The 8,287-nt window shown below is 36.8% G+C and overlaps 1 long non-coding RNA gene across 1 annotated transcript in view; it reads left to right on the forward strand.

The window, feature by feature from the left end:
* Positions 1-1,499: 1,499 nt before the first annotated feature.
* The window catches only part of LOC121853536, a 14,360-nt gene continuing 7,572 nt past the window's right edge, over positions 1,500-8,287 (forward strand). The window contains exons 1-2 of the long non-coding RNA XR_006086329.1: positions 1,500-1,607; positions 1,804-1,925. This is a non-coding gene — a long non-coding RNA (uncharacterized LOC121853536). The remainder of the gene's footprint in view (positions 1,608-1,803; positions 1,926-8,287) is intronic.

Genomic DNA, 8,287 nt, shown 5'->3' on the forward strand with positions numbered 1-8,287 from the left:
GTCTATGAGATACATGAAATGGAGAGAAAACAGAGGGTTCAGGCATCCTGAAGCAATAAGAAAACGGACACCTTAGATGGGGGACTCAATAAAGGAGGCATGTTTTGTGGGCTATTGAGAGCAATATGAATTGTCTAATTTTATGTTAACTACTGTAATGTCTACGACCGTGGTCATTACACCGCCACTTACACCAGAATATATGGGGGGGGGGTACCCGGTAGGCTTGGTGATCACAGGTGCTGGATCTGAAGCAGATTCACCGCAGAAGGAATTAGACATTAACATTACCGTTGACAAAATTTGCCATCAAGCATCCCAGATGGATGCTGATATATAAAGCAAATTTGTTTATTTAAGGGTTATTGTGTAAATATATTATTTTGCCTAGAGTATTTATCTGACCATCTGCAATCTTCTTAGATTTACCTTCAAAGTCAAGATAGTTTATTTCTGTAAGTGGAAGGCAAATTGTCAGAATTCTCTTTTCTAAGTTAATATTTCATTCAATCTCAATGACTTGGTTTGCTAGTACTGTACATGAAAATAGCCCAAAAAACACCAGCACTAAATCTTTTGTATAAATGAGGAACATCAAGCTGAAATGGTGAGGTGAGGTTATTGGGATGACAGGTTATGCATCTGGTAAAGTATCTTGACTAGGAGTCAGGTGTGAGGTCCATTGTATTTTTTTTTACCCCTAGAGGTCAACTGTAGAGGTTAAAATTTATTCTTTGCATATTATGTGATCTTGGCCAGAGAGGGGTTGACACAAGTAACAGTATGAATTTCGGGAGGTTCCATTTTCTTAAATGCGTGAGCAGACCTTATATTCTATAGGTCTTGCTGACGGTTAGCCAGCAGTACCTGGGGCTGAGAAGACAGAGAGGCAGAGGTGGTACTTGTCAGAGGTTCAGATGAGGTCATTATGAGAATAGGCCAATAGGAGGGATCAGCATGCACCTGGGCTCTCTAAGGTTAGGTCATTCTGGGAACAGAACTGTAAGAGATCAGGTCTGCTGTGACATCACGATATGGTCAGTGTGTGTGTGTCTGTGTAAAGAAGAAAATTCAAAGCCAGGCCTGTGGGTTCAAAGCCAAGCCCCTCAAAAATGGCTTCCAGAAGCAAAAGCCAGCTTCAGCCCCATGTTTGCTGGGCACCACCTTAAAACCTGTAATATTTTGAAGGGATCTACTAATATGTTCATTTTCATGTACTACAGGTATAAAATAATAATTTTGTCTGGGTGAATGGAAAAATATGAATTTGCAAAGATCATACAGTATTTGCATGTCCTTGCAAAGCATCGAGTCTCTTATGTTTATGATCAAGTTACCAAGCTATGTCACATCTAATAACAGATAAAATGAACCACCAAGACCTATTTTAACAATCTTAGATTATTTTTCAGTTAGTTGTGGTTGGTATGTTGTCTGACCCAATCATTAACAGACAAAACACAAGTTATATGGACACTTTATCATTACCTGTATTTTTGTATTTTCTTTGATGCAATTTCCAGGCAATCGTTTGGTCCCTATGGGAAAGTGTACCCTCTTCCTCCTCGTCCCTTCATTGATGTGTATAAACTGACCTTTTCCTGCAGGTACGTATACTAAAGGACCTGAACCATGCCAGTGCAATACATTACAGTATTTAATTTTGACAAGCATTTTTCTTGCTCTGTTCAATTTTAACAGCATCACAATACTGTATGTTATAAACACAACATAGAATTAATTTATCAGGCCCTTGATATATTTTTCTTGATCTAAAAAGACTGTTATAATATTTTATTACAGAAAATGGTGGAAGTGCGAGCTCAAGTGTTAGGTGGGCCAGTGCACCTTGCAGGTGACACAGTACAGGTCTGCATCACCATCACAGTTCCCTCATTAGATCCAGCTCTTCGAGCTCAGTCTAGGTAAGCTGCTCAGTATTTTATTATTAGCAAACTCTTGAATGAAGATAAATATTAAGAAAACAATAGCATTCATCAATATGTGATGCATTCTGCTATTCCATATTTTCCTTTACATTTTTACCATACCGTATATCTCGGCTTATAAGACGGAATTTGAACATTAAAAAAATCTGCCCAAAGTTAGGGGGTCGTCTTAATCACCAAGTATAAAATTCTTACCTCTTAAATATTGCGGTTTAGCGTGTCAAGAGTGGTGATGGAAACATGGTAAACCACTCACAAAGTCCTACCATTAATTATTTTATACTGAAACTTACGTTTGGGAAGCTGGATTAAAATGAAGATTACCGGTATATTAAAATAATAAAAATGTATTATAAACCAGTCTAACATACCGTAATAAACACAGCTGCTATTATCATCCCCCCCACCCCCATTTGCCAGTGACAAGAAAGGGAAAGTGACCTTGACTGTGACCGCCTGTGGCTATTTTTAGCCGTCCTTGTGTTCGGAGGTGGTCAGTAATGCATATCTGTATATTTACTGATCATAATACTTATCTCCTATAAATAATTAATTTAAAATTTATTTTTTTACAAAGAATATTCAGTAAATGACTGAGTTAATTCTTGAAACTACCGACAGTGGTAAATTTAGGATGAGAATGATTAACAGAAGTCACGTCATGGATTCGGAGTTTGGTCCTTAATGATCACCTACCAGTTATAATGGTAGCCTCCCTTTTTTGCGAAACAAGTATATAAATTAAAGAAAATACTTGCAGTGTGTTTAATGTATTACAGTACAGTTGTACCCCGCTTAACGCGGTTTCACTTAACGCGATTTCTCATATACGCGGTGCCTCGCCAGAACCGAACTTTCACTTAATGCGGTTCATCTACTCATATACGCGGGAAGCGGCGCAGGCACGATGCGCACAAGGTCGCCCAGTCGTCAAAACATTACCGAGTTCTTCACCTGCCACCCACCACAGCCGGCCCAAGTCAGTGATAGTGATAATTATAGAGAGGATATGGACTTATATGGACTTTGAGGGGTTTGACAAAGAGGCCCTGCAAGCCTCTGTGGTGGATAGTGATACAATTGATACAAGTGATACAGGTGAGGGCCAATAATCTGCCCTCTGCCTCGGAACCAACCGCCCATCCCCGTGTGCCCAGCCATCGTTTCTACTAATGTAAGTGTTAAAAAACCTAATATTATTGATATTTCTCTTAATTATTAATTGTGTGTGCATACCATCATAAAGTTAAGATAATATTTTTACTACAACATAGTTGTGTGTCGTCAAAAAGTGGAGTTTGGGGGTCGGGCCAGTCTCTATTGGAATTAATCCCATATGTTCTGTTGTTCACTTAACGCGGTTTTCACTTAACGTGGTACCCTGTGGGTACAATTGACCGCGTTAAGCGGGGTACAACTGTATATTATAAATAAATAAATAAATAAACAAATAAATCGGCAAATCTATTTCAAGTACAGTGACCCCTCGGTTAACGAACTCAATCCGTTCCAGAAGGTGGTTCATTAATCGAAAAGTTCGTTAACCGAAACCATTGTTTCATTGGGTTTTTGGGTAATTGGTTCCAGCTCACCGAAAATTTCCTAAATTCAACAAAAATGGTAGAAAAGTTCACTTACTTTGAGGTGTGTATGTAGAAGGCTCCTGGATGATGATGATGATGATGTGCATTTGAAGTGGGAGGTGGAGGAGGAGAAGGGAGAAGAGAAGGCATTGGGGTGGAAGAGAAGTCACCCCATGGCACCATTTCACCCATAAAATTTTAGTTCTCTTGGTGTATTTCAAGATTATTTTCTTTAAATCAACACTGCACTGCATTATATATTGTCAATATGTAAAATAAATTTCAAAATGACCAATAATTTGCTTGGAAACACAGAAAAAAAGCGTTTAGTTGAAGAGAGTCTCAAGCAAGATGTTACCTCAAGTGAAAACAGAGAGAGACTAACTCCTGTTTGCTGTGTTAAGAGGCTGGATGCCGCGCATTAAACTAGTCACTTTACCTTCAATTATGTTCAATAATTGTTAAAATGACTAAATAATTGAATATTAAACTTTTAAAATTATTGAATAGAATAAACTTCTTGATATTTACTAAAATAGTAAGGAATTTAAGCCCTAGAACCGATTAATGTATTGGCGGACTGATACTAAAGCTGGTTGCCCGGCCAGTGCAAGCGAAAACATGTTGAGGTCGGCTCGTAAGAAATTCGTTAACCGAATTGAAGATCCTTATGGAAGGCAGTTTGTTAACCGAAATTTCGTTAACCGAGGCGTTCGTTAAACGAGGGGTCACTGTAAATGGAAATATTTTACTCACACCAACATTAGTTCCAATTAAATAACTGCCGCTTAAGTGAGTCACTAGTGTACACCAGCCGGTAAAATTTGATGCCAATACTTGAAGTGAATTGGCATTATTTTAAATAACCAACCATAAATAAATGGAAAAAAGATCAAAGGTGAGAAACATTATATTGTATGTATGTTGTGTTGTCAAAGGAAGAGAAACAATTGAAACTCTGCAATTGTGTGTAAATGAGGCAGAAAGATAAATCAGCAACCTAAGACTTGGTCACAATTTTCGTGATGCTATATGGAAGTAGGGTCTACCATTAGACAATACTGTACATTGTGCTTCCAATATCTTCCCAGGCAGTAGAATCTCCCTGTTTGGTAGCTGCCTAAAACTTTTAGTAATATTACTTTGATACAACATGATAAATTAGACAAACAATGAAAATAAACAAACAAAAGTTATTTACCAAGACCTCTCTGAGAACAGAGGGATGGAGGGGGAAGGAAGGAGGTTGAGATAAGATGGCTATTTATAGCCTGTCTTTGTGTAGGAAGTCGACCACACTAGAAATAATTAATTTAAAATTTATATTTTTTGCATAGAATATTCAGTACATGACTGTGATTATAAAATATTGTGAATATATATATATATATATATATATATATATATATATATATATATATATATATATATATATATATATATATATATATATATATATATATATATATATAAGCAGTGTATATATATATATATATATATATATATATATATATATATATATATATATATATATATTATACATATATATATATATATATATATATATATATATATATATATATATACATATATATATATATATATATATATATATATATATATGTATATTATACATATATATATATATTTATATATATATATATATATATATATATATATATATATATATACAGTATATATATAGAGTATATATATATATATATATATATATATATATATATATATATATATATATATATATATATATATATATATATATATATATATATATATATAACCTTTTTCACTCAAATCCTAATGAAACACCACAATTAGAATACAGTGGTAGCTGTTGTATAAACAGTGGGAACACAGTCCCACCACCGAGACGAGGTAACACTCCCACCACCGATCGTCTCGTGCGAAGCAAGCGTATAAATTAAAGAAAATACTTGCAGTGTGTTTAATATGTTACAGTATATTATAAATAAATAAATAAACAAATAAATCGGTAAATCCATTTCAAGTAAATGGAAAAATTTTACTCGACACCGACATTAGTTCCAGTTACCGGTAAATAGCAGATGCATCAGTGACGTCACTAATGTTTACACTACACCAGCGGGTAACATTTGATGACATTACTTGAAGTGAATTGGAAATAAATAAATAAACAAATAAATCGGTAAATCCATTTCAAGTAAATGGAAAAATTTTACTCGACACCGACATTAGTTCCAGTTTCTGGTAAATAGCAGACGCTTCAGTGACGTCTCTAGTGTTTACACTAACCAGCGGGTAACATTTGATGACATTACTTGAAGTGAATTGGCCTTATTTTAAAAAACCAAGGATGGTTGGTAGAGGACTACTGAGTCAGTGGGTAAGTGTCACATTTGGGGTACTGGTCTTATACAGCGAATAGAGCTCAAAAGCTACTTTTTAAATGGAAATTTGGGGGGGCCGTCTTATGCACCCCGACGCCATATAGGCCGAGATATACGGTAATCAGTTTCAGAATGGCACACATACCAGGTACTTTATTACAGTTTTTGTATAATTATTGTATACTGTACAGTAATTTTCAATAATTACCAGTACAGTATATTTTTATTACAATAATACAGTACAGTATATTTTTATTACAATAATACAGTACAGTATATTTTTATTACAATAATACAGTACAGGTTGTACCTCTCTAGTCCGCATTCTGTGGTCCGGAAACTCCCATGTCAGGATTCTCACTCTATTCTGATGAGGAAGAAGAAGGTCCTGGTTTTGGAGATGGACGAGTTGGAGGAGGGGACCCCAGGACCACTGCATGTGGAGCATCTTTAAAGAGATAGATGAAGATAGCTGTTTTGAAAGGTTTTTGAAGATTTCCAAAAGCCTGCTTCTTTGATCTGACTGAGGCTCATATGCTGCAGAAAGGCCACAGACCCTGCATATTTCTTGGTGTCATGTGCCCAAAATTTCTTGCCAGGGTCTGCTTGACTCACTAACTGAGATAAATATTTTGTCATTTGACTAGGAGACAATTTCTTACCATCCTGTGATGAGAATACATAGGGGCCTCAATTAGGGAGTCTGGTTTACTACTCTTGAAGGTTCTTAACTGGGCACAACATATGAGGAACCCTTGTCTCATCCATCAGCCATTTGATCCGGATAGGTTGAACTTGAAAATCTTCCCTTTCAATTTTTCTTAGAATCTCCGTAGGAAATAATGATGGATTATTGGAAATTGAAACCAGCTCACTGATTCTCATAACTGTTGCTATTGCTAGAAGGAAAGCTGCTTGCTGGAGCAATCTGTCCCGGCTCAGATTTGTATTGTAGTTAAGCCCCATAAGAAAGTTAGTAACTTTATCTAGTGACCAAGGTGGGATTCTCTTAGGCCGAGGGGTTCTCTGAATGAAAAAGGATGATCTGAGCATTTGATAAATTCTATGATTCAAAGTAATGTTAAAACCCTACACCAGAGGGTCAACCAATGCTAATTTATAAGATGCAATTGTAGAACATTGAAGGCCTTTAACTCTGAACGGAAAATCCAAAAGTTCCAACACCACTGTTTCCGACAATGTGTCTGGAGCCGTTAACTTAATACATTTTTGGAAAAGGCTCTAAGCTTTCTCATATTGCATAGAAGTTTGGGGCCTATGACCTGCTATTACTTGGTTAACTATATTGGAATTACCCAACATTCTATTTAAACTTCTTTTGAGAAACTCCAAGTGTGAAGTGCCAAGGATATCTCAAACTGAGGGTGCAGTACCTGGTCTAGACATCCTTGTTGAAATTGTAGTGGATGCGGGCACCAGTCGAACAGATCCAGACACCATGGTTGTAGGATCTAATATGGTGCAATTATGAGGACCTTTCCTTGGAAGGATCTGAGTTTGTGAACCACTTTGGATAACATTTTTACAGGTGGGGAACAGATAGATTAAATTCCAACGGTTCCAATCTATGAGTAGAGCATTTCCTAGTAGATTCGATTTTTCCAGAGAAGCATAAATTGGCAACTTGTGATTGTTTTGTGAGGCAAAGAGGTCTATTTGTGGAGTCCCAAACCTCGTCGCTAGACTCTTGAACTGCGATGGCTTCAGGGACCATTCTGTTTCCGTCGACACTGGCCGGAGATGGGGTAACGCATCTGCCCAATTGTTTTGTACTCCTGGTATGTGAGTTGCCTTGAGATATAGTTGTCATTTTACACAAAACTTGAAAAAATTTTCTGACAGTGTGAGAAGAGTCCAAGATCTGGTTGAGCCTTGATGATTGAGGCAAAACACTGCCACTGTGTTGTCCATGGCAAACAGAATCATCATGTTTTTGAAGTTTGGGTTCGTCAACAAAAAGAATAGGACTATTGATAATTCTTTGATGTTTATGTGTTGGTCCTGAAGGGAGTTGTTCCACTTCCCTTGGCGGAACTCTCCTTTTGATGAATGGTATCCTCATCCTATCTAGAACGCATCCGTACAAACGACCAAGTCTGTTTGAGGGAGAACCCAGGGTGATGAACCGATTAGATTGTCCAACTTTGTCCACCATGACAGATGATTCGTGATCTGAATTTGGAGAGAAGAAGCAATATTTCTGTTCCTGCGAAGCAACTTCGACCCCAGATGAGTTAGTTCTTTTTTCCTTAATGTGCTTAAGGGAACTACAGTCATGCGCCGGTTAACGTCCTAGATACGTTCTTGGAAACGTGACGTTAACCAAAATGGACGTTGTCCGATCATT

This window comes from Homarus americanus, unplaced genomic scaffold (genome assembly GCF_018991925.1).
Source record: "Homarus americanus isolate GMGI-L3 unplaced genomic scaffold, GMGI_Hamer_2.0 scaffold4896, whole genome shotgun sequence".
NCBI lineage: Eukaryota > Metazoa > Arthropoda > Malacostraca > Decapoda > Nephropidae > Homarus > Homarus americanus.